Below are 25,740 nucleotides of genomic sequence, written 5' to 3' on the forward strand. Positions count from 1 at the left end.
GGTGAGGCAGTCTTTGAATGGCCTTTCCTTCAGTCTCTGCTCCACTCTTTGTCCCTGAATTTCCTTTAGACAGGAGCAAATCTGGGTTAATATTTTTGAGATGGGTCAGAGGCCCCATCCCTCAAGCAGGGGCCACGCCTAACCTCAGGAGATGGTTTCTAGGTTCTCTCTCCCCTTTATTGGGTTGTATTTCAGCTAATGTCATATTTCATACCTGTTGGGGCCTGGGAGCCTCTTGCTTTCTTGTCATCTGGGACTTTCTGGTGGTTACCCTCAGTTCTCCATCCTCCACCGTTATACACCTCTGTTCACTTTCCTGACCCTCTGTATATTTCCCTTCCTTTTTTAAGGGACTTGATGTTCTTGTCATACAGGTCTTTCACTTTCTTGGTTAGAATTACACCAAGATATTTTGTATCATTTGTGGCTATTGTGAGGGGTGTTGTTTCCCCAATTTCTTCCGGCCCATTTGTTGTTTCTATAAAGGACTATTGTTTATTTTATTTTTATTTTGGTTAATTTTGTATCCAGCCATTTTTTCTGAAGGTGTTTATCAATTTTAGGACTTCACTAGCAGACACTTTGGAGTCACTTATATTTACTATAATTCATCTGCAAATAGCAATCCTTTGACTTTTTTCTTTGCAATTTGTATCCCCTTCATCTCTTTTAGTTGTCTTATTGATCTAGCTAAAACTACAAGCACTATTTTGAAAAGATCCAGAGAAGGTGGAGAGAGAGCATTGCCTTGTTCTTAATTTTAGTGGAATTGTTTTAAGTTTCTCTTCATTTGATTTGATGTTGGCTATTGGCTTGTTGAATATGTCCCTTATTGTGTTTAGGTATGTGTCTTCATATCCCTGATTTCTCCAAGACTTTTAACCTGAAGTCATGTTAGATTTTGTCAAAGGCTTTTTCAGCATCTAATGCAATGACCATGTGGGTTTTTTTTTCTTTCTTTCAATTCATTTATATGGTGGATTATATTGATGGCTTTTCATATATTGAACCACCCCTATGTCCCTGGGATGAATCCTACTTGATAATGGTGGATAATAGTTTTGATGTGTTCCTGTCTCATTCCGTTTGGGAGTATTTTATTGAGTATTTTTGCAACAATGTTCAAAAAGGGCATTGGTCTATTCTGAATTTCTCCTTCTTTGTTTAGTTTTTGTGTGGTTTAGGTTCCAGGGTGACTGTGGCCTCCTACAGTGAGTTTGACAGTGTTCCTTCTGTTTATATTTTGTGGAATAGTTTGAGGAGTATTGGTATTAGTTCTTCTTTGAAAGTATGATAAAATTCTGTGCTAAACCCCCAAAAAAGCTTCCAAACTGAATTCAAGGACACATTAAAAAAGATACTCCATCACGATCAAGTCAGCTCCATCTAAGAAATGGAAGGATGATTCAATAGGCATCAAATAGATGTAGTCTACCATGTAAACAGATTCAAAGACAAAATCCATATGATCTCATTTAAAATCCCCAGAAGGCTCTTGATCATATTCAACATTTCTTCATGACAGAAGTCCTAGAAAATTTTGGGATATAGAAGACACTCATAACACAATAGATGCAATATACAACAAGCAGACAACTGTTTTCATGCTAAATGAATAAAATTTCAGGGCATCTCCACTAAATGCAATAGCAAAACAAGGGCGCTCGTTCTCTCCATTTTTGTTCAATGAAGTATTCAAATTCTTAGAGCTATAAACAAGTGAAAGAGAGAAAGGTAACACAAATAGAAAGAAAAATAAAGTTATCCTGATTTTAAATGATATAATTATATTCATAAAAAACACTAAAGACTGGGACTGAAGAGTTGAGCTCTCCACTTGCAGCTGTTGCAGAGGACCCACAGCCTCTATACCTCCCGTTCCTTAGGGATATGTCGCCCTCTTGTGGTTGCATTGAGTACCAGGCATGCACTAATATATGTGCAAAACACTCAGAAACATTAAAAGAAAAGAAAAGGAAAAGGAAAGAAAAGAAATTAGTAAAACAGAATAAAAATAATAAAATAAAAATTTTAATGACCATAAGTGACACCAGATAATTTCTACAACAAATAAACATGATCATAAAGGTAGCAGCATACAAAATTAATGCACAAACTCAGTATCTTTCCTTTATACAAATAAACAAACCAAGAAACCAATCAGGAAAAAATATTATTCACAATAGGCTCAAAAAATATATATCTTAGAAGATACGTAAATAAGAAAATGGATGTTTTAAATAATGAAGATTTAAAGATTTTTAAGGAAGAAGTTTAAGAAAATGTCAGAAAATGAAAAGACCCCCCATACTCATGGATTGGTAGGATTGATATTACAATAGTGGGCACTCTATATACCACATGACCCAACTATACTACTATTGGGCATACATCTATACAGCAATGTGTCCTACAATTGATGTGCAAATGCACCCCTGTTTACTGCTGCTCTATTCATAATAATCAAGGAACTCAGCCTATGCAGAGATCCATAATGATGAATTTATAATAGATTTCAAACCTTTTGTGGAACTTCCATACTGATTTCCATAGTGGCTACCCCAGTTTGTACTCCACCAGAAGTTAATAAGTGTTTCCCCCTTCGGTCCTGCAAATACCTACTAGCATTTCTACTCATTTGGTTTTTTGCACATATTCATTATGAATGGGGTACGTTGAATTCTCAAAGTAGTTTCTTTTGCATTTCCCTGATGGCTAAGTGTTTTAAAACTCCTTTTCAGCCATTTATATCTTTATCTTTTGAGAACTCTCTTTACAAGGCTCATTTTTAAGCTGGGTTACTAGTTTGTCATTTTGAGTTCTTTATATACTAACTTTCTGTTTAATGTAGAGCTGGTAAAATTTTTTCCCTCATTTTGTAGACTGATTCTTCATTTAAGTGGTTGTGCCCCTTTCTATAAGAAGCTTTTCAGTCTGAGGGGTTTTCATTTGTCAGTTGTTGCCCTTAATGCCTAGGCTCCTGGGGTCATTCAGAAAGTGTTTTCTTGTGCCTGTAAATTTAAATGTATTCTCTATGTTCTCCTCTTTCAGAGTCAGAAATCAGGTCTTCTGTTGAGATCCTTGATAATTTTGGAGCTAAGTTTTGTCCAGGCTGAAATAAAGATCTATTTTATATTGTTCTACATACAGCCATCTATGTTTTCCGGCACCATTTATTGAAGATGCTGTATTTTCTCCATTGTGTGTTTGACTTCTTTGTCAAAATTCAGGTAGCTGTAGGTCTGGGAGCTTATCTATGAATCATTAATTCTAGTCCATTGACAACTGTGTCTGTTTTTATGCCAGTGCCATGCTGTTTTTATTATATAACTCTGTCATATAACTTAAAATCAGGATGATGATATTTTCAGCGATTCCTTTGTTTTTCTGGATTATACTTTCTATCCTGGTGTGTGTGTGTGTGTGTGTGTGTGTGTGTGTGTGTGTGTGTTTCCAAATGATTACTTAAGGTTATTGCTTCAGTTCTTATAGGCACAAACTTTTTGCGACCTAGAAAATTTTTGAACCTACAAGGATTCAACTTCTCCTTTAGCCCACTACCCACCAGAGACAGAGGAATAGAAAAGTTATTAGGATTTTGGGGGAGTTGACCTGTTCAGCAATAGTTCTTCGGGAGCTAGCTTGATCTTCTTTGGCATCAGTTCAGCCCCCATACACCAAATATGCCTCTGCAGCTACAGACCAGTCCTCTCAGCAGGCAAACAACACACACAAACTGGCAGCTAGAGACAAGTCCTTTCGGCAAGCTGACACCAGGCAGGAACCAGAAGCTGTCCTTCAATCCTGAAGGAACTGTTAGGTGTGCCAACCAGGCTGAGGTGAAGCCACAGAAGTCGCAAACTGCCACAGAAACCTCAGGAGCAGTTCTTGGGCAAGCTTCTCTCAATGGCAGTATAGCAAAGAATAGCAAAGCAGAAAAAAACCAAACCAGTGCTCAGCATCGTCTCCCCTGTCTGTGGGGTCACATTTATATTCCTTCATCAAGCATTCTTTCTTGTGTGTGCCCAGAAACACACATTATTTGACACAACTAACTTTCCAAAAAAACCTAGAAGTTTCCACTTCAAGTGCCTGTCACTTCAATGCAGTTAATTTACACAATGGAATCTTATGTTTTTTAATTACAAGTAAACAGACAGATCTGGATGCAATCGTTCTACGTGAGGTAGCAAACTCAAAAGGAGAGATTGGCATATGTTTCCTTAGTGGATGCTGGCTTGAAATGTACACACACACACACACACACACACACACACACATAAATTCCTGATTTCCCTGGAGGCTCTGTTTGGTTATAAAGATCTTTTGCTGGGGCACACAGGTGAAAAAACGTTTTGGTAGAGCAGATATGGGTGAAAGAATGTTTTGGTAGAGCAAACATGTGAGAGGACATCCAATGTTTAGAAGGAATACAATATGACCCCCAAAGAGTGGGAACTTGAGCATTGGTTCACTTTGCCCTACCTCCCTAGTCTTTGCTGACCTCTGTGAGTACCCGACTCGCCAGCAAAGCAGATGCCACAACAGGATCCTTCTGCAAGAGGAGAGCATGGACTGCGTAGGCGAAAGACCCTGAGCCCAGAACTGGTGCTGCTTATATAGGCCTAGGAGAGGTGTGTCTCACACCCAGATTGGTTATGCATTCTACCTCATTTGCATGTCTCACATCTGATTGGTTATACTCTCTCAGTACCTCACAGAGCCTCATTATCATGCCTCATTCGCATGTCCCTCATCTGATCGGTTATACTCTCAGAACCTCATTAACATGCCTGGGCCAGGCATATGTACTTTACTGCATACGTACACATTGGTTGTTTACCCAAACTTATGCATGGTGGCCAGTGGTAGCCAGCACCACCTTGTAATGGCATATGTGGCTTCCTACAGACCTCATGTATGTATTGGTTCACCTTATATTGCATTGCTGAGCTTTAATTATGTTGACTTCATAGAGGGGAAACTCACCAAAGAACTTCTTGGGAGATTCCTGTGGCTTCTTGCCACTTTCAGCAGACTTGGGCCAGTTGGTAAGCCTTGAGCCTTGCAGTTTCTTCTGGATTGAACTGCCCTTGCTGATTTTGTGTGTGATGTCTCCCATGTGGACCAGACTGCAGCTGCTGATTTGTATGTGGTGTTTGCTAGTGCACTAGATTGAGAATAACAAAGGTTAGAATTGCCCTAAAGAACTATTTCTCAACAGGTCCACTTTCCCCATATACTAATAATTTTTCTTTTCCATTACCTCTGGTGGTATGCTAGAGGGGAAGTTGAACTCTTATTAAAGTAAGTTGTGAATATATATATATATATATATATATACCCTTAGAAGTCAGGAATGATAAGGGGCCATGAGGGTCTTTCAAGGAAGTGGAGCTAGAATACAGTGATAGAAATGGTTATAGGCAAACATGGGACAGGAAAGATTAAATGGGTTGAGGATCAGGGTAACAGAATAGAGGAAGGGATCAGGAGAGGAATACCTAACAATAAAGACCTTTCAAAAACTCATGTTGAAATCTAATTGTAGGGGCTGGTGAGATGGCTCAGTGGGTAAGAGCACCCGACTGCTCTTCCGAAGGTCCAGAGTTCAAATCCCAGCAACCACATGGTGGCTCACAACCATCCGCAACAAGATCTGACTCCCTCTTCTGGTGTGTCTGAAGACAGCTACAGTGTACTTACATATAATAATAAATAAATCTTTAAAAAAAAAAGAAATCTAATTGTAGACACTTCCTAAAATGCAAATATAAAAAAGAGTTCAAGTGGAGTTGCCCTATAACATAGTAGCAGTGCCCTTATTAGGCATTACAGACTTAGAAATAAAAGGCCCAGTGTCAGGAATGGACTAGCTTTGAGTATCAGGTGCTGCTAACAGAGATCTGTGGGGCACTGGCCTGGTCGGAAAAGCCAAAAAGTTACAGCTCTCCAAGGGGAAACCAGAACCAGGTGAGCTGCCAGACCTCCTCCATGGCCACTGCTGTCCCAGAATTGGAGTCAGGTGGTGAGAAGCAGTGAAGAGCTAGGGGCCAAGGTCAAGGCCACTGAGCAGGAAGTGGCTAAGGTGCACATTGCTGGTTGGGCTGGGCTGAGGTCCAGCAAAGAAAGCTTCAGGAGAGAAAACTTCCCTGCAGTGTTCCAGGCCATAAGACAGGCACTCTCAGACGATCTTAGGTGAAATAACTCGTGTACCTATTCCTGTGGATAGGACCTCAGACATTTGTAGATGGGTTGGGATCTAGAGGCACATTCTTTCTATTGGCTTGGACTGAGATGTTAGGGATGCCTCATCTGCATGTAGAAGAACTTTAGGTGTTGTCCCTACATAACTGATTGTCACAGTCCTCTCAAATGGGATGTCATGGTTGCATGTTGCAGGACAGGAACCTGGTCGGGGATAAATTTAAACACCTACTGTTCTCAATTATGAGAATTGCTACGATTCCTGAATCCACTCAACCACACAATTCACTCACTGCCCCACATGTATGTTATTTGAATAAATCCACATGAGCTCACAGTACCTGTGAAAGCATGCACAAGACTGGCACCAGCTCAAGACAGACAAAGATCTCATCATGGAGAGGTGAGGCATCCATGAAGGTCTACCCCAGTTAAGAAGCTACTGGTTACTGACAGCTTTTGGAGAGGAATAGATAGTCTTCTAGGGTGTGGATCCTAATGGATTCTAGTATGGATCCTTCCACACTGCAGTGGTAAGCCACACAGCCAAGAACATATGGGGAAGCAATTGTAGTTGGTGGGCTTAAAAAAGAAAAGAGAATACAGTATTAGATTGGTAGATAAATGGGCGAGGTCTAGAAGGAGTGAATACAGTCAAATGACAGCGTACCAAGTTCTCAATGAACAAAAACACAGGGGAAATCCACTGATGCAGATTTATATGCACAGCTTCAGTGTAGCCTTTTAAAAAGCAGTCAGTTGTAACTACAATTAAAGGGCGACACTATGCCAGTGAGATACCTCAGCAGATGTAATTGCTTGTCCACAAGTTGGAAAACCCAAGTTTGATCCTTAAAACCCACACATTGGAAAGAAGTCACTCACCAAAGTTGCCCTCTGTTCTGCACGTGTGTGTGTGTGTGTGTGTGTGTGTGTGTGTGTGTGTGTGTGTGTAGAGAGAGACAGAGACAGAACTAATGTCAAAATTATGAAGAGACAGAGACAGAACTAATGTCAAAATTTTGAGAAAAAAATTGCGGTATCCTGCTATTTACCCTTGAAGAGACATTAATTACCACTAGGCGAATAGCCACAAATAAGAAGCTGATAAAATAGTTCATAGTAGGCAGTGCTTCTGCACTAGGAACACTGCCTTTCTGTTCACAAACTTCCTTTTTATGAGAGTTGTATTTTATGATACATAATAATTATTTGCCAGCTGTGAAGATATGCTGTATGAAGGCTCCTATACGTACAGGAGCATAGCACAGTGGTGGCTGTCATGCTTGCTAAGCCCCTGTGAAAGTACCCTCTCTATTTTGAGTTTATAACTAAAGCAATAATTCAAAACCTCTTAACAAAAGTATATTTTTTGTTTTATCAATATTTCACTCACCTCGTTTGTTATCAGGAAGAAAAACCTACTGCATGACATTTCTAGTGCTTCCTGAGTTTATCTTGCTCAGAAATAATAGAGAAAAGAAATACTGTGTCAAACATTGAAAAATAAAGATTGGTTGAATCTATCCTTTGAAACATATAAATATAAAAAGCAAATAATAGAAATAATTCAAGAAACCTATTTTGGGATCTCCTCTCTAAAATTGCGTATGTTATTTAATTTCACTTTTTATCAGTTGTTCATTTGGGGTCAAACTTCCCACAGTTCCATAATGGAACTTGCCACTCTATTTTCAGAGGCACAGATGGTAGAAATCGTTTCACAGGTAAACCATTTTATTTGAGTGGAACTGAATTAGCTTTTCCAACCCACAATTTCCAAACACAATGTCAGAAATGAAATACACCCTTCTATATCTTAGTGATGAGGTGCTGCGGGAATCATGCCATCACTCAGAATTACAGTCCCCACTGCAAAATGAAGACTCCAGTGCCTCTGCTTCAGTACTGCCTGGATTAAGTCACAGTACCTTCCTCTGAAAGAGTCCATAGGTGACTGGCACACCTAGCCCCTCCCAGCCCACCTACATCCCAACATCACTGAGAAGTGTCAAAAACACCAATGCGCAGGACCTACAGAAATCAATTAGATCAACACCTTGACCAAGGCACTTTTCAAAGCTCCCTGAGGATTCATGTCAGCAGAGAAGCTCTGTACCAGTACCCATCACATCCTCCAGCTTGGCAGCACTGACACTTTTATTGATAAACCACTACGGAGCAAGTAAACAAGTGGAGGAGTAATCTGCTGAGAGTGACACACATGCACCCTGTACATGTGTGACCCAGGGAACAAGATCTGCACGTGCTAAGCTGCTCAAAGGCCACCTTACCAGCCTCCAGCTCTGGTAGCAGCTGGGAGTGACATTTGAAGAGAATGGGAATAGGAGTGGGAGGAAAGGAATTTATATATTCAGTGTGGAAAATATGGTAGTATTTTGAAGTAGCAGGTAAAATGTAAAATAAATGGACATTCCTCATGTGTATGATGGCAAATCAAAATCAAATTCTAATTCCATGAACAAGATACCCATATTTTAGTTGTGCACTTACTTCTGACTTACTTGGAAATCCCAACTTCCCTTTACTTACTATATTCCACAATGGTTAGATAGATGATAGATGATAGAGATAGACTGATGATAGATAGATAGATAGATAGATAGATAGATAGATAGATAGATAGAAAGATAGAAAGATAGATAGATGATAGATAGATAGATATAAATAGATAGATGATACATAAATAATAGTATATAAATGAATAATATAGAGATTGAGACATATACTACATATATTTCTATTACATGTTGACTATATATTTGCATGAAAATAGCACTGACATCTTATACCATTGAATTTTCTTAACCTTCCAAAACAAGACACACACCCTACGGCAGGGTCTTGAAGAGAAATAGCTGTTATGCCATGAACCAACAGAATACACAGTAAGGAGAAAATGAGCTGGAGGAAGAGTGAAATATTTTGAACCAATTATTTTAAAAAGAAGAAAAAGTGCTCTTCTCAATAATAGAACTTTCTACACATGAGGTATTATTTCCCATATGTTGGCCCACTTTAATTAAAAAGAGTTTTTCTTCCAGTACAGCTGGCTCCTTCAAAATCTCTGCTCTGACCATTCCTTGGAGATCCCCATTCTTCACACTGGTATCTAATTCTCTGTATGGCTCTGATGCCCTTCTTTAATAATTGTGTTCTGCAGGCTGTTTTCTAGCCTGCAGCATTTTCTCTGAAACTAAGTGAACTTGTAACAATATGAGATAAAGCTTCTCCTCTTTTTATCTTTACTTCCTTTACTCTGGCCAAAAAAATCTTGTTTACTCCTAGGGGCTACAAGAAATTATCCTTTTCTGCTGTTTGTAGGAGAAACCGCATGTGTGCACTGTGTAACTGTAAGCAGTTCAACATGTCATTTCTCTAGTAAAAGGTCCATTTGACCTAACTATAGACACTCGGAACACGATTCCAAGTTCTCCCATTACAGTATGTGTCCAGCTTCAGCCACCCAATTTCACCGATGTGAACCTTACACAACATGTTATCCAAGTCCATGACAGCCTTTTCCTCTCCACTATGAATGTTTTTAAATATCTGCAAGATGTCAAGCAGTTAGTCTGCCTGATATAGCGTGAGCGCTCTCTCCTTTGAGTGATTTGTAGCAGTTTCCTCAAGGTGATTCCATTCCATATTACATCTCCAGATAGTTCAACAGATTCGGAAACACTTGGGCCTTTCTTTGATTTTGCATTAAAACATCTACTCTCAGCTCAAACTTTCACATCACAGCTTCTCTGGGCCCTGTGTTCAAGGCAAATCTGAGCTTTGTGAGCATTAATACAGAGGTGGAAAAGAAACCCACTCCTTGCATGCCGAGATTTGGTAAAGGAAAGGGATTCTTCAAAGTAAGGCAGCATGCTCCACCAGAACAAATTATGTTCAATATCATAATTGGCTTTCTGTCTCCTCTTCTCCTACCTCCTGCATGGCTTATGACCATAGCTGTTTTAGAGTTATTTATATTTTTAATCATAAATGTCTTCTGTCTGTCATAGTAAATGCCAAAATGATGGTACAGTTGTAAAGTCTAAGTGTTTGGAATAATAAATATTCTTTATAACTGAGAACCTTTCAGGATGACCCAAGATCACCCACCTCCACAGTACCTTATGGCAAAACATGAACACTGGATATTGAAAACTGGAGAAATAGAACTCTGGACCTATTTCTCACTTTCTAACCTGTCTTTATTTGCCTCACACCCGATCCACTGCAAGTCTTGCAATCTAGGTGTTTCAAACTTCCCCCAATAAAAGGCAGACAGACCTTTGTCCCACTGTAATAAGAAACAGTTCAAACTCTACTGAAAATTATCATCTCCACTAGGCAACTGTGGAAGTGTGGGAGGTTTTAGTACTCTTCAGTCCACACTAAGACTCCAGAGCCCCACAGAGACAACGTGATATTGAGTGATGACAGATCAGTAAACAGTCTACCCTGCCAATAGAAAAGGGAAGGAAAAAAAGGGAAAGAACTGTCAGTTAATTTCAAAGGAGATTTCTTTTACTGTCTACTTTTGAATATGTGACCTCTTACCTATTCTAGTAGACTAGTAACTAAACTGTGTTTCTCCTTCTAGCAAAGTTTTCATATTAAGAGTTAATATTTACCTTTAATACAGAGAAACATTTTTTTACTGCATATCCTTTAAAACTTTAGGAATTTCAGAAATGTTATTCCCATACTACAACACCTGGCAATACTTTCTCTTGTACATTTTTCAATGTTTAGGGAAACTTAGAGCTTTTAAATTGTTTGTTCTGACATTCACCAATGTCAGAAAAATGCACATTCTCACAAAATCTTAGCATATTACATGTAAAATGAGCTAATAATAAATTACCTGATATAATTATGAGATCGAAGGAGATAATCCATGGGAAATCTAGGCAAACATTTTAGTGCTGTTATATTAATTAGTGTGTTTAATATCACAAGTGACATGGAAATTTAAAGCAGTTATGATAGTAATTCTGGCTTTTAAATGGTCGCCAGTGGGTGTTATAGATGAAGGCATACCTAAATACAGTATGCATTATTATGGAATAACAAGATTTTTCCTAAGGAGACAAAACAATCATGTCTACTCACTCCAAATAAGGAACCCATGACAGACAAAATGATGAATACAACCAAAGTCCAAATTAATGAACCATGAATTTTACTGTGGTTGCTTACAAGAGCAGAAGTTACTCAAAGACAGCTACATCGCCAGAGTTTTAACCCAGCACGTGCGATAGTTCATAAAAGCAAGAAACATGAAGCACTCTGCCTACAGGCAGCTCAAGAGATGGAGAGTAGCCTTTCCAGGTGGCTCAGTTGATCCATCCCTATTCCAGGCAGCTTTGTTGGTGTCTGCTTCTCTCAGGTTGTTTGGCTCATTTAAGCTTCTTCCAGGCTGCTGCTCTGTTCTTAAGAGTTTTCTTTGCACTTGTCTTGTCTGACAATCTTTCTCAGCAGTCTTTCCTGCTTACTCTGAGAGGGAAGGGGCCTAGTGAATCTTGTTAGTTTCAGGTACTTCCTGAAGATATTTTGAGTTGCTTGTCTTCTATCTTAATGAGCTCCCCTGGGACTTGAGCTGTTTCAATGGACGGAAAACTGCTACTTACCAAGTTACATCCACCACATATTATCAACCTAAATTCTGGAAGAAAGGAAAGCAGGAAGATATAATGAAAAAAACAAGGAAAGTGGAGACAAAGAAATACTAAAGTTTCCAGGAGCATAAAAATGCTAGACTTCAGGCACAGGAAAGGTGTCTAGCGTTCATAAAGAGGTCAAAAAAGTAAACACCCAAAATAATTCTTAGGCTAACTGGACAGATGAAATTAATAGATACTTCTCAAAAGACAAAATACAGATGTCATGGATACATGAAAAATGTTCAATACTCTTAACAATTGGGGAAATGTAAATTACTTCACTGAGACAGCATCTCACTAGTCAGAGCAGCTGTCATATACAAACAGAAACCCAGGGCTGGAGAGATGGCTAAGCAAAGAGCATGTACTATCTGAGGTCAGTTCCCAGCACTCACAGGTTCACAACAGCCTGTAACTGTAGCCCTAGGATATCTGACTCTTTTAACCTCTGTGAGCACTTGCACTCATGGATACCTACCCACATTTGCATATATATGCACATAATAATTGTAAATAGTTTTTTTAAAATACAAATGATGTAAGAATAAAGGAACCTTTGTAGATTGCTGGCAGGAAAGCACTATAGTGCAGTCACAGTGGAAAGAAGTATCATGTTTCCTCATAAAATTGAAAAGATAACTTCCATTCAACCCAGCTACAACACTCCTGGGAATAAGTAGCAGGAACAGTGGGGCCGCCTTAAGTTAAAGCCAGGGGCCAAGCAGCCACAAAAGCATCTCCTCCAAGAGGACCTAACTGAGGACAGCCTGGGAAACCAAGAATTGTTGTTGCAGAGAATGTCAGCCAACCAAGGACTGATGTTTAGAAGAGATGCTTTCTTGTGACCAATGGGGAGTGGGTGTAGGATATTAAAGGAGCTTGCAGCAGTGTTCAGCTGAGCTTGCTTCAGCATTTCTCACCTTCTCACAGCATAGTCCAGGGCGTAGGCAATAGAAATATACCAAAAACTCCATGTAAGTAAAGACTGGAGCACTATTCACAAAAGCCAAGTTATGAAATCATGTGGAGGAAACTTTAACTTTCATTAACAGATAAATGGATATTTTTAAATGTGGTATACATACACTAAGTGGTTTTATCCAAACATGAAAAATACAATTATTTACAAGAAATGGGTAAAATTGGAGATGCCCATATTAAACAAAATAGGAGCAACCCAGAAAGACAAATATTGCATTTTCTGTCATATATGGGACATAGAAGCTACAGGAAACACACACACACACACACACACACACACACAGCAGTGTGGTCATGAAAATAGAAGAGGGGAGACTTTCAGGCAGATGAAAGAATCATGGAGATTGACTGAACATGGACAAAGTATATGATGTACTTTAGCAAAATGCCATTATGAACCCATTTCTTTACACAATGAATATATACTAACACAACTTTTAAAGATTAATGAAAATTAAAAATCATAAATTCCCATTAAGAATACACAAACCACACCTCCTTCACATGTGTAATAGATACTAATCTTCATTTAGCATCTATCTACTCAAATCTTGCCATCCAGATTTCTTCTTGCTCTAACATTCATAAAATTCTTCTTTCAAAAAAGGCAAGGACTTCCACATATCTTACTTACAGTATTTCAGATGTGTCATACATTTTATTTCTGTCTCTCCAATTAAAATGGAGATGCTAGAAAGTCTTTCTGTGTTTGTCCTTTGGTGTTTGCAAGGCATTTTATAACACTATGTTCATTAGTGTTAGAAGATAAATAATTATCTAGCTTTATTCAAATCAAAGTATGGCACAAATCTAGGCTGAGAAACTTAAATGTCTGTAAGAGAAGTGATGAGTTCGCTGTGTGGTATGAAGATGACTAAATATAGAGAATCCATTAAAAAAAAAAACTTCTATAAAGGAGATACCACTAACTATGTAGACAAAGGAGTCTATAAGACTCAATCCAAAATGAAAATACCATGTGCTATCTTTGCTTTTTTGTGTGTGGTTAAGTTGAAATAAGATATATTATTTCCATGCACACTCAAATATCTGTCAAGTGCACACAGCCGAGTCACCATAGTGAATCCTACCTCTAAATTAGAAAAACTTACTTTTCTTTCAGAGTTAAGTATTGATTTATAGTAATCACTTCATTCTTGCCTCCTCTGAAACACAAATTATACTATGTCTGTTTGGCTAAATGTAAATTCCAGAATGTGTAGAGTGACAGCTAAGCCAGGAAGATGTTAAACGAAAAGTCATATTGAAGAAATTGCTGTGATCAGAGGTCAGCTGTCAGTTTAGGACATTTACCTTCTAAACTTACAAGCGTTCCAAGTAACCAGGGCAGCCTTGACAAATTTGAATGAGAAAAAGTCAGTTATTTTGAAAGAGGGCTCACCAGGCCTGTTCCACCTCTTCCTGCTTTTGAAAATGAAGAAGGCATTAGACCCTTCCTTCTGTGGAAACCCAACTCCCTTCGCCACCAGAATGCTTGTTTCCCTGAAGATGAAAAGCTGCAAGATGCTTAGTCTGTTTTCTGATCACTATTCCCCAAACCAAGTTAACCAGGCAATTTGTATTCTGTGTCTGTGAGAAAGTGGAGAAGGCTGAAAAATGGGCCTTTCCCAGGCTGGTCTTGATGCCATCTGCCTTCATACCTGCTGTTCAGACCACTGATTCACTTTGCATTGACTGTGCGATTTCATCCACAGATTCCAAAAATCTTCACCTAGTCACAGGAAGAGAATTCTGTAATCAAGGCCAGATTGTGGAGAACACCAGGCATTCTGGAAATGGGGCAGAGGAAGAAAAAATGAAAATTGCAATTCTGAAGTTTCCTGAAATTAAAAAGTGCCAGATCATCTAATTGTTATGTTACTTAATATTAACACTTGCATGCCTCTGAGGTGTCCAGTAGCATGGGGCAGTGAACTTTCCACAGTTCACCTCAAAAAGATGTTCTCTGGACCACTGTTTCCCCGTCATCCCACCTCCCTCATCTCTGACATCTCCAAACACCCAGGGGCGGTCTCTTCCTGCACTCACCACATGTGGGTATGCTATGTCTCACTGTCTGTCCCTTCTCAGTCCTCCCCTCCCCTTTTCTCAGTTTCTATATTCTCAAATATGCTCTTCTTTCGCTAGACACAGAATCTAAGTTACCTTTATAGTGACTACTTCTCTGACCACCAAGACATGTTATGAATTTATTATACTCTTGTTATAAGCACTATTTTTATTTCTAACAGCTGAAAACAGAAGATTAGAATTCATATATCTCAAATGGGGAAAACAGATGTTAAAAAGTAGTCTATCCTCCTGAGGCCATCCTGCTAGATGTTCAGAATTGAGTGATATGCTTGGGTTTCTATACAGAATTTATAAATGGCTTTTGTGTCATTCAATTCAAGTATCAAACACATTACCAACCGGGCATACAAACATTGGGTTTTAATATATTTGAATAGTTATGCAATCATCACAATTAATTTTACAAAAATTTCATCTTCCCAAAAGAGGCTTAGCATAGTTTAGTCTTCTTGTAATTTTTCCCTTATTCTTCATGCTGGGAAATCACTAATCGTCCCTTTCAATACATAGATTTGCCTGTTCTGGAAATATCATATAGTCTTGCCACATGTGGTCTTTATGTCTGTTTCCACTTAATGAGCCTTCACGGTACATCCAAGCTGCTGCACACATTACTATGCAGCTTCCTTTTATGGGAGCACATCCTGTTGAACTCATTTTGTTCATCTGGTTCCTAATGGATGAAAATCTAGGTTGTCTCTATTTGGAGGTCAAGATAAATAATGCTTCATTAACTGTAGTTAACAAATTTGAGTCTAGATAATGTTTTCTATTTCTTTTGGATATACATGTAGGGATGGAGTTGCTGGCTTCCTATGGCAAATCCATGCTTAAGCATTAAAAGGCTTCCAGACGATTTCTCCAAGAGGTTCCACTGTTTTCTGTTTCTTCCAGCGGTGCATAAATGTTCTGATCACTGTGCTTCTTCTCCAACAATTAATACCACTCTTTCTATATGATACAGAGCCTTGATAGATGCATCATTGTGGCAGGTTAAATGGCATCTGATTTTGATTTCTATTTGCATTTTTCATCGTGACTAATCCTAGGTTTTTCCTGGAATGCATCTATATATTTGGTAAAGTTACTCCATTCAAACGCTTTGCTTTTATAATGGTTTTCAGTGAGAAAGAGATAAAGGGAAATGTCCATGTATGCATTTATGTTAACAATAAATGTGTGTGGGAGTATGTGTGTACACGTTTCTATATCTGTGTCACATTTGTACATGATCCTGGGGATTGACCTAACTGAGACAGTGTGGAAATGAAGAAAAGACAAACAGAAAAGTTGGGATTAATTGAACAGGGCTTTGTGATGTAAAAGTCACAGCGCCCTGGAATATCATCAGGTTTATTATAAATACCTGAACTGAGAGGCAGTATTATTGCATACAGCTGATAGAGATGGCAGGTTTTATACTATATAGCTGAATCAACAAGGCAGGTTTAGCTAATCTTGCTAAGATCAGGGTCTATAGGATAGCAGTTTTCAGGAGGTAAATATCCGGGCAAGAAAGTTATTGTGGACATTTTCTGCACACATTATCAACATCTACATATGAACCAGAGGAAGGCTTTGCCATTTCTCCCTTAGCCTTACCCAGGAGGAAGGCTTTGGCCATTGGTGTGGGTAGCTCATGTCAACAACACACATCACTCAGGCCTTCCCACACACACTACTTCCTCCATTCGTCACAATGTATTCATGTGCATGTTTGTCTTTGAATTATTAAAAGTTTGGGGTTTTATGCTAAATGCTTTCAGGTCAAATCCAGATAACATGACCTAATTCCTTCTTTACCTGAGGCTTGTAGTTTTATTGCTCTATGCTCATTTTCCTACTCACAAGTAAGGACAATAAACAGCATGTACATAACTTGACATTGGGCAAATATTTATTTTTAAAGTGATACCTCAAGCTGGGCATGGTAGTATACACTGTCTTTAATCCCTTGGCAGTAGAGACAGGTGGATATCTAAGAATTCAAGGTCAGCCTCAACTACATAGTGACATCTCATCTCAAAAGTTATATTACCTTAATTATTTGTGTGTTTATTGAACATGTTATTATTAGGAGGTATTTCATGTGCTGGAAAAAAATTACATCAGTGATTTTTAAATTCTATGTTTTCACTTTTGTTTCTCTCAGCCAGTATCTTACTTAGCATCAGTTTAGTTAGTCCTTGTAAAGGATCCTGTCTCTCCATATCTAATTTCTCAGCCTATCCCTCCATAGATTGAAAATTCTCCATACAAAAGGAAAATGAAAATGCATACGCACTTATTGTAAAATAGCATCATCACTTCCCATAGCCTAGTTTTAAATATCTCATTTAGATACATCATCAAGAAAGATCCCAACTCAGCCAAAAACAGGAAAGGAAGCCATTCAGAGACTGTAATGGTGTGTGCCCTTGAAGAGAAGCAACAAAGGTCTCCTTTTCTCCTCCACGGTCCTGTGCTTTAGCCCTTGCACCTCCACTCATCAAACCTCAGGGAGCGGTGGAAATAAGCAGCACAAATTGGCAGATAATGCACCTCATTTCCATGTCGAAGCAGGTGCATTTTCCTGCTCATAAGTAGTGCGATGACACTGATCTGCTCTGACAGGCCAGCTGATCTAAAATTACTCAGCATACATCGCCACTGACCAGGGAAGCTTCTCCCAAGAGCTTTTCCCACAGCTCTTCAATCCCCTGTGTGCTAATTAAAATTTACTGGATAATATTTGCAAAGCTCAATGGCCCTAGTTACAGCAATTATCAGTTACTAAACGTTAGTGCTGAAGATGTCACCTGATGATAAGCTGCATTATCCAGAGGATTCTCCCTTTGGCCCCTCCCTGGATTCTTTCTCGTCAGGAAATTGAGTGAATTAATGTCTCAATTGATTAGAGCAAAAGAAAAATCGCCATCCATGTTCAGTGAGGAATCTGGATTTAAAAAAAAAATACAGACATTTGATTTGGCTATTTTAAGTGAGTAAGTTAGAGGCTTATCTCTGAGCCATATATGCATTAAAAGGGCACTTTTTGTTCTGTTTATTTCAGTGAGTTCATCAACTGACATAGGTAAAAAGGGGTCTGCCATGACCTGTCAATAACATTATTGCAAATGATTACTCTTGAGGCAAAGGGTGTCATGCAAAGGAGATCCATTCAGTTTATGGAACTGGCTCCAAATCATCCATAGGTGAAAGACCCAATAATTTCATGCCTTAACTCTGACCTCTTGTTATATGACTGACTGCATATGAGGACATACCTCACCCCAGAAAGAAAGCCCACTGAGTGCATCAATGTCTAATTTGGTGAACCAATGGGTTTCTTATTGGGGTTACTAACAGAATTATGGGAAGAGGGTTAGCAGGTATAACCCAAAAGCAGCTATATCATCATAAAGCCCACACTAGCATGGGTAATGACTCCCAAACCAGCCACCATGTCCCTCCCTAAGCAGTTCCCTGGCTGCTCCACATTCTGAATATCTTTTTGGTTGGTCAGTCTTCATTTCCAGCAATTGTTTATTTTCCCCTCTATTTTTCCTTACCATTGGTAAGGGTACTCACACTTTCTCCAAATTTTTGTTTCCCTGGATATTAGAACTTTTCTCTATATCCTGTTTACCACCTAGCCATATCATAATGAAAACTATATTCAGTCCAACTCCTAAAGTCTTCACAGTCTTTCACAGTCTTAAGACTGTTTCAAAACCAACAGTTTTTTTTTTTCTGAGACTCAATAAATTGCAATTCCCTGTAAAATAATAAGAATTGCATATGTCTATCATAAAATAAGAGAGAACATACATTACTATTATAAAAGGGATGAAATAGGGCTTAGTGAGGAAATACTGGACCGAAGAAAGACCAAACCTACCAGAACAAACTCCAAATCCTGTAGTTCTATGTCCAATGCCAAACAGTTTAAATGGCTCTGCCCTTCTATCTAACTAAGCTGACTACAACACAATTCTTTTTCCTGGGATGGTTCTACCCCCTGTGTGCAGCTATTCCTGGCAGGTATCTCTTATCTCTGGAATCTTGTTGGTCTGCAACACAATGCACACTTTCATTTCACAGATTCACAAAATGGCCTCTTACATGTCTGGGTCAGTGGTTCTCCTTAACTGTGCAGCAATAATCTATAACCTAGTTATTCTTATATACTTCAAAATTCCAAAGCCAGAACTACAAGCCCTATACTGTCAAGTTGTGATGTCTGCTCAGTATGGAACCTGGGCTCTTCCTTGAATTACATTTATGTGGGCTTTAACTTTCTGAACTTTCCTTTGTACCATAAATTTCCTTTGCACAAGTTGGAAGCTGACTGAGCTGAGTGGGATCTTGCCCTCAGGGTATCACTCCATTTATTCCATCTCTCCTTATCTCTTTCAACGCAAATCTTGGCTCCAATATTAAATTTAATTTTCTGATGCTCTTTTCTCCCTCAAACTAGTGGTTTTTATTTGTTCTGTTTGCTCTTTGTCATTGAGGACCTACATAAGAGTGATTGCTAATAACAACATGACAGAATCAATATTAAATTGTCTTTAAAAATCCCTTCTGCAAAAACAACAACAACAAAAAACATTAGTCCTAAAACTCTTCAATTTAGCCTTAGGTATATTCTTTTGTTGTTGTTTGTTGTTGTTGTTTTGTTTTTTTTTTTGGGGGGGGAGGGTGTTGAGACAGGGTTTCTCTGTGTAGCCCTGGCTGTCCTGGAACTCACTTTGTAGACCAGGCTGGCCTCGAACTCAGAAATCCACCTGCCTCTCCCGAGTGCTGGGATTAAAGGCATGCACCACCACCACCTGGCCTGCATCAGGTATTTTCTTAAGACAGCGGCAAAAGCAACCCTTTGCCAAACTATCTGTCCCAGTCGCTAATATGGTTCCCCTCTGAAACCTCTTAAGCTTGTCCTCCATACTGCACATTGCTCGCAGCCTTACTGACTTGCAAGTTCCCCAAAGTATGAAAGTATTCCATATTCTTCAAGAAAACATTATGGTCAGGTCCATCACAAAAGCCCATTCCTAGCAACAGCCCATTCCTAGGTACTAACTTCTGTCTTAAGTTATTTTTTCAGTGCCATGAAGTGGCACAATGACCAAGACAACGCGTAATCTGAAAGTTATAGTACAAGAGGGTTAGAATCCATGACCATCATGAAAAAGAACATAGCAGTGATCAGACAAGTATGGGGCTGGAACAAGAGTTGAGAGCTTACATCTTGAGACAACAACTGTGAAGAAGAGAGAGAGGGGGGGAAGAAGAAGAAGAAGAAGAAGAAGAAGAAGAGGAAGAGGAAGAGGAAGAGGAAGAGGAAGAGGAAGAGGAAGAGGAAGAGAAAGAGAAAGAGGAAGAAGAGAAGCCGGGCGTGGTGGCGCACACCTTTAATCCCAGCACTCGGGAGGCAGAGGCAGGTGGATTTCTGAGTTCGAGGCCAGCCTGGTCTACAAAGTGAGCTCCAGGACAGCCAGGGCTATACAGAGAAACCCTGTCTCAAAAAAAAACCAAAAAAAAAAAAGAAGAGAAGAGAGGGGAGAGAGAGGGAGAGGAAGAGGGAGAGAGAGGGAGAGGAAGAGGGAGAGAGAGGGAGAGAGAGGGAGAGAAAGAGAGAGGGAGAGAGAGGGAGAGAAAGAGAGAGGGAGAGAAAGAGAGAGGGAGAGAAAGAGAGAGAGGGAGAGAAAGAGAGAGGGAGAGAAAGAGAGAGAGAGGGAGAGAAAGAGAGAGAAAGAGCTAACAGGTAATAGTGTGGACTTTTGAACTTCAAAGCCCACCCTGAATGACATACCTCCTCCATCCATCAAGGCCATATAATCCAATCTTCCCAAACAGTTCCATCAGCTGGGGACCAAGCATTCAAATATATAAGGCTTTGGGAACTATTCTTATTCAAACTACCACAGAGGGTTGGTCATCAAGCTCCATAGTAAAGGACAGTTGCCATCGTTTAATACTGCTTTGTTTCCCATCCATAATATTAATATTTTCAACCCTTATATTTTGTTCCCTTCACTACTGATTTACCACTTCATACTACATAGTTTATATAATAGTATATAGCAATAAAACCACATTCTCATTCTTGTAAGTTCCCAGTATATTTTTGTACTAATTCTAATATCTCTAATAAATTCTTTTAAAGACACTGTACTGGTTAGTTTTGTGTCAGGTTGACACAGCTGGAGTTATCACAGAGAAAGGACCTTCAGTTGAGGAAATGCCTCCATGAGATCCAACTGTAAGGCATTTTCTCAATTAGTGATCAAGGGGGAAAGGCCCCTTGTGGGTGGGACCATCTCTGGGCTGGTAGTCTTGGATTCTATAAGAGAGCAGGCTGAGCAAGCCAGAGGAAGCAAGCCAGTAAAGAACATCCCTCCATGGCCTCTGCATCAGCTCCTGCTTCCTGACCTGCTTGAGTTCCAGTCCTGACTTCCTTTGGTGATGAACAGCAGTATGGAAGTGTAAACCGAATAAACCCTTTCCTCCCCAACTTGCTTCTTGGTCATGATGTTTGTGCAGGAATAGAAACCCTGACTAAGACAGATGCTTATAGTGAAGCTGACCTGATATTCTGCATACCTAATACAAAATAAATTTAAATAGTTTTGTGTTTCAAATACTTATGGAGTGAAATAATGAAACTAATGTACATGGAAGCAAAATTACCTTTATTTTTTCTTTTTATTTATTATTATTATTATTATTATTATTATTAATTATTATTATTATTTTGGTTTTTTGAGACAGGGTTTCTCTGTATAACCCTGGCTGTCCTAGAACTCACTTTGTAGACCAGACTGGCCTCGAACTCAGAAATCCGCCTGCCTCTGCCTCCCAAGTGCTGGGATTAAAGGCGTGCGCCACCATGCTGGGCAATTTTTTTTTAATTTTTTATTAGATATTGTCTTTATATACATTTCAAATTTCAAATGCTTTCCCGAAAGTTCCCTATACCCTCCCCCTGCCCTCCTCCCCTACCCACCCACTCCCACTTCTTGGCCCTGGCATTCCCCTGTACTGGGGCATATAAACTTTGCAAGACCAAGGGGCCTCTCTTCCCAGTGATGGCCAACTAGGCCATCTACTGCTACATATGCATCTAGAGACATGAGCTCTGGGGTACTGGTTAGTTCGTATTGTAGTTCCACCTATAGGGTTGTAGACCCCTTCAGCTCCTTGGGTGCTTTCTCTAGCTTCTCAATTGGGGGCTCTGTGTTCCATCTTATAGATGACTGTGAGCATCCACTTCTGGTTTTGCCAGGCACTGGCATAGCCTCAAACGAGACAGCTATACCAGGGTCCCTCCATCAAAATCTTGCTGTCATATGCTATAGTGTCTGGGTTTGGTGGCTGATTATGGGATAGATCCCGGGGTGGGGTAGTCTTTGGATAGTCCATTGTGAGGAGTGGGTGTGGCAGCAGTCCCAAGATGGCCCCCGGGACTGCAGCTAATTCTTATGTCTTGCACCTGACTTCCTCATATACCTGAAAATAGCCACGACCATCGTCAGAGCTGCACAGGTGTACCATGATGCTGGCAGTGTAAACAAGTCCATAGTTGGTGGAGACGCACCCCTGATGCCCTGATTGGCTGAATCTGTGTGCCTGGTGAGGTGACGTGAACTGCCGTGAGTGGATGGGGGTGAGAGTATATAAGAGTGAGAGGCACGGGGTTCGGGAGAAAAAGATGAAGTGAGAGAGATGAAGACTGAAGCTTGCTGAATGAACTGCTGTTAGAAGAACTGGTGGTCGTGTCATTCTTGCTAGTCGAGAGTGGATGCGACAGTCCATCCTTTCGTCTTAGCTCCAAACTTTGTCTCTGTAACTCCTTTCATGGGTATTTTGTTCCCTATTCTAAGGAGGAACAAAGTATCCACCCATTGGTCTTCCCTCTTCTTGATTTTCTTGTGTTTTGCAAATTGTATCTTGGGTGTTCTATGTTTCTGGGCTAATATCCACTTATTAGTGAGTGCATATCTAATGTCTTCTTTTGTGATTGGGTTACCTCACTAAGGATGATATCCTCCAGATACATTCATTTGTCCAAGAATTTCATAAATTCATTGTTTTTAATAGCTGAGTAGTATTTACAGCTTGTTTCCTAAATTAACCTGATGACAAAGTGATTTGCACTGTGTATCATCAACCACGAAGCAGTCACTAAGTATATAATGTTTGTTAGAAAGTCCATGGCTCTTACTAACAAAGCATTTTAAAACATAAGGAAACAAACAAAAACATTAGACTACTACTTAAACGTGTAATAGAGGGAGAAAAAAAAGGCCAGGTAATGGAGGTAGCATATGCATTTGAGGAAAGTTTACACTGCAGAGGTCAGTGGTAATGGTTTAGCAAGGGTGAGCTGTTCTTGATGCAACACACACACACACACACACACACACACACACACACACATTGAAAACAGACATGAGGATTAGGTTAGAGAGACCCTTCTAAATTCAACCTAGTGACCAAATTTCCACGAAGTAACAAAACCCATTTACAAAGCTTGATAAATAGATATTTTTTTAAAAGGGATACTTACAGAAATGTAAGCAGTATTCAGGTTGGAGTTGAGGTCCCTAGAGAATTCAGTAAGAAACTGTTACACACACACACACACACACACACACACACACACACACACACACACACAGAGAGAGAGAGAGAGAGAGAAAGAGAGAGAGAGAGAGAGGTTTTAGGATAGAAGAAATCTACTGAGTCTAGTAGTTGTTAGATCTGTAGAAGAGGCCAGCCACAGCTGCTGACAGATGAGAAATGAGACAGAGACATCAGAAAGGAATTATCTCCAACCACTCTCTGCTCTTCCAGTGTTCTACGATTGTTCTCATTCAGTATCTTCCACTTGTCAATGAAAAGAGTGAAGTCTCCATCTTGGACACACTGGGAAATAAAAAGATGACAGAGGGAAAAAAATCTAGCTTATTCTACTTGGCATTTCTTCCCAGGAAATGCAAAGAAAACGACAAGCATTTGAATGATTTTTATCAAAAGAGGTAAGTGGGAAAGTTATTTTCTTAGGTCATTCTTGCTAAATGTTGTGTGAAAAGCCCAGTACAGTTAAATGAATACTTTTATCCACAGGGATGTTTCAGGTTTGTTACAAAATTTAAAAATGAATGAAAAAGAAATACCAAAACTGAAGGCAAATTTTGAGTCTCCAATAATAAGCAGAAATTACACTGATATCTATGTGAGTATTGGGGCTTGGAGACCAGCAATGAACTCTGCCAGTTATCATGCTGAAGACAAAGATTTGATGTATGGTGTGTTTTTGTTTTTATTTTGGGGACTATTGTGGTTTACACAAGAGTGGCTCACAAAGATTCATGCATTTGGCTACTTGGTCCCCAGTTAGTGGAACCATTTGGGTAGGATTAGAAAGTATGGCCTTGTTGTAGGAGGCATATTACTCTGGGTGGCCTTTGATGTTTCAGAAGCCCAAGACATTCCCATCCCCATTCCCATTCCCATCCCCCCTCTCCTTCCTTCCCTCCCTCCCTCCCTCCCTCCCTCCCTCCTGGTTGTTGTCCCTAGATATGAGCTCTCAGTGACTGCTGTCATGCTCCCCACCATGATATTCATGGACTCACCTTCTAAAACTGTAAGCACCAAATAAATTATTTCTGTTATAAGTTGCATCATGGTGTGTTGCTACAGTGATTTAAAAGTAACTAAGACAGGGAGGGGCCTTGTCTCAAATAACCATATGCTTCTGAATTTCTTACAACGACAACTATAAAGGTAGTTATCTGTTTCTTTCCTTTCCTTCAGTGCTGGAGAACGTATCCAATACTTGTTAAAGTAAAATAGAAAGTAAAATAGAAAGTAAAGTAAAGTAAAATAGAAAAATTCTGTGGAATTATTTTGGCTACAGAGATAATTTCATGTCATGCTAGAATGAATTTTGTGCCTAAATTTACTCAAAATTAGCATCTAAGAGCCTTTTTAAAGGGAATTGTTGATCTTTCGTTTAAAAAATATGACTACATGGTACATTTTCTCTAAATGACAGAACCATGAAGGGTCAAGGGAGAGTCTAAATCTTATTGTGCTCCACTAATCTGTGCTGCACGTTAGGAGATTTTAATAATATAATTCCCATGGCCACTGAACCAGGATAAGATCTGAAACTTTGCATTTCAGAAAATGTCCTCTCTGAGATTCTGTAATGACATTACGCTTAGCCACTACTACACATATGATTTAATCTCAAGGCTGTTGTTATTAAAATATTTCAGGAATGTTGTTATGGTTAACTCAATGGGTTTTTTGATTCTTCCACCTAGAACCTTCTACTGCTCTTTATACTCAAGTTCAATGTTAACTCATAGAGATGATCTTAAACGTCATGGAATTGACCGAAATGGATCATGGATCACCTCCCAACTGTTCAATGCCTGCAGGTACATCTTTGGAAATGGGCTTATAAAAATTTCATTAAATATATAATTTAAAGTTGATAAAACTTGGAGGGGATATAGTATATAGCCAACACACTGAAAGTTCAAGAAATAAAATGATAATTATTATTTACAAGTCATCAGATGTTTTGTTCTGGTGCTTCAGCTCAAAAGTAATTGCAGGCTTGGCCATGGTGGTTGCAACAAGCATCAAATGCTATGAATAAACAGTATCCTGATATCTGCTTGAACCCTGTTCTTCAACATGGCACTTATCTCTAAACTGCTCTCCTGTGGAACAGCTTTTATGAAACCCAACTTCACTCACTCGAAAGCATTCCTTT

The 25,740-nt window shown here is 39.3% G+C and overlaps 1 long non-coding RNA gene across 1 annotated transcript, besides 1 other annotated feature; it reads right to left on the reverse strand.

The window, feature by feature from the left end:
- Positions 1-11,393: 11,393 nt before the first annotated feature.
- On the reverse strand, positions 11,394-17,884 carry Gm31331. The gene is made up of 3 exons (XR_386562.3): positions 17,762-17,884; positions 14,531-14,659; positions 11,394-11,890 (listed from the first exon to the last, which is right to left on the reverse strand). It is a non-coding gene; the product is annotated as a predicted gene, 31331 (long non-coding RNA).
- Positions 17,409-18,064: an enhancer, noted in NCBI's record as "Tinos enhancer fragment used in the GFP reporter construct". NCBI's record gives its function as "activates a minimal E1b promoter by reporter assays in transgenic zebrafish olfactory sensory neurons" and the evidence as "EXISTENCE:transgenic organism evidence [ECO:0001131][PMID:25417106]".

The sequence above is a fragment of the Mus musculus genome, chromosome 19 (genome assembly GCF_000001635.26).
Source record: "Mus musculus strain C57BL/6J chromosome 19, GRCm38.p6 C57BL/6J".
Classification (NCBI taxonomy): Eukaryota; Metazoa; Chordata; class Mammalia; order Rodentia; family Muridae; genus Mus; species Mus musculus.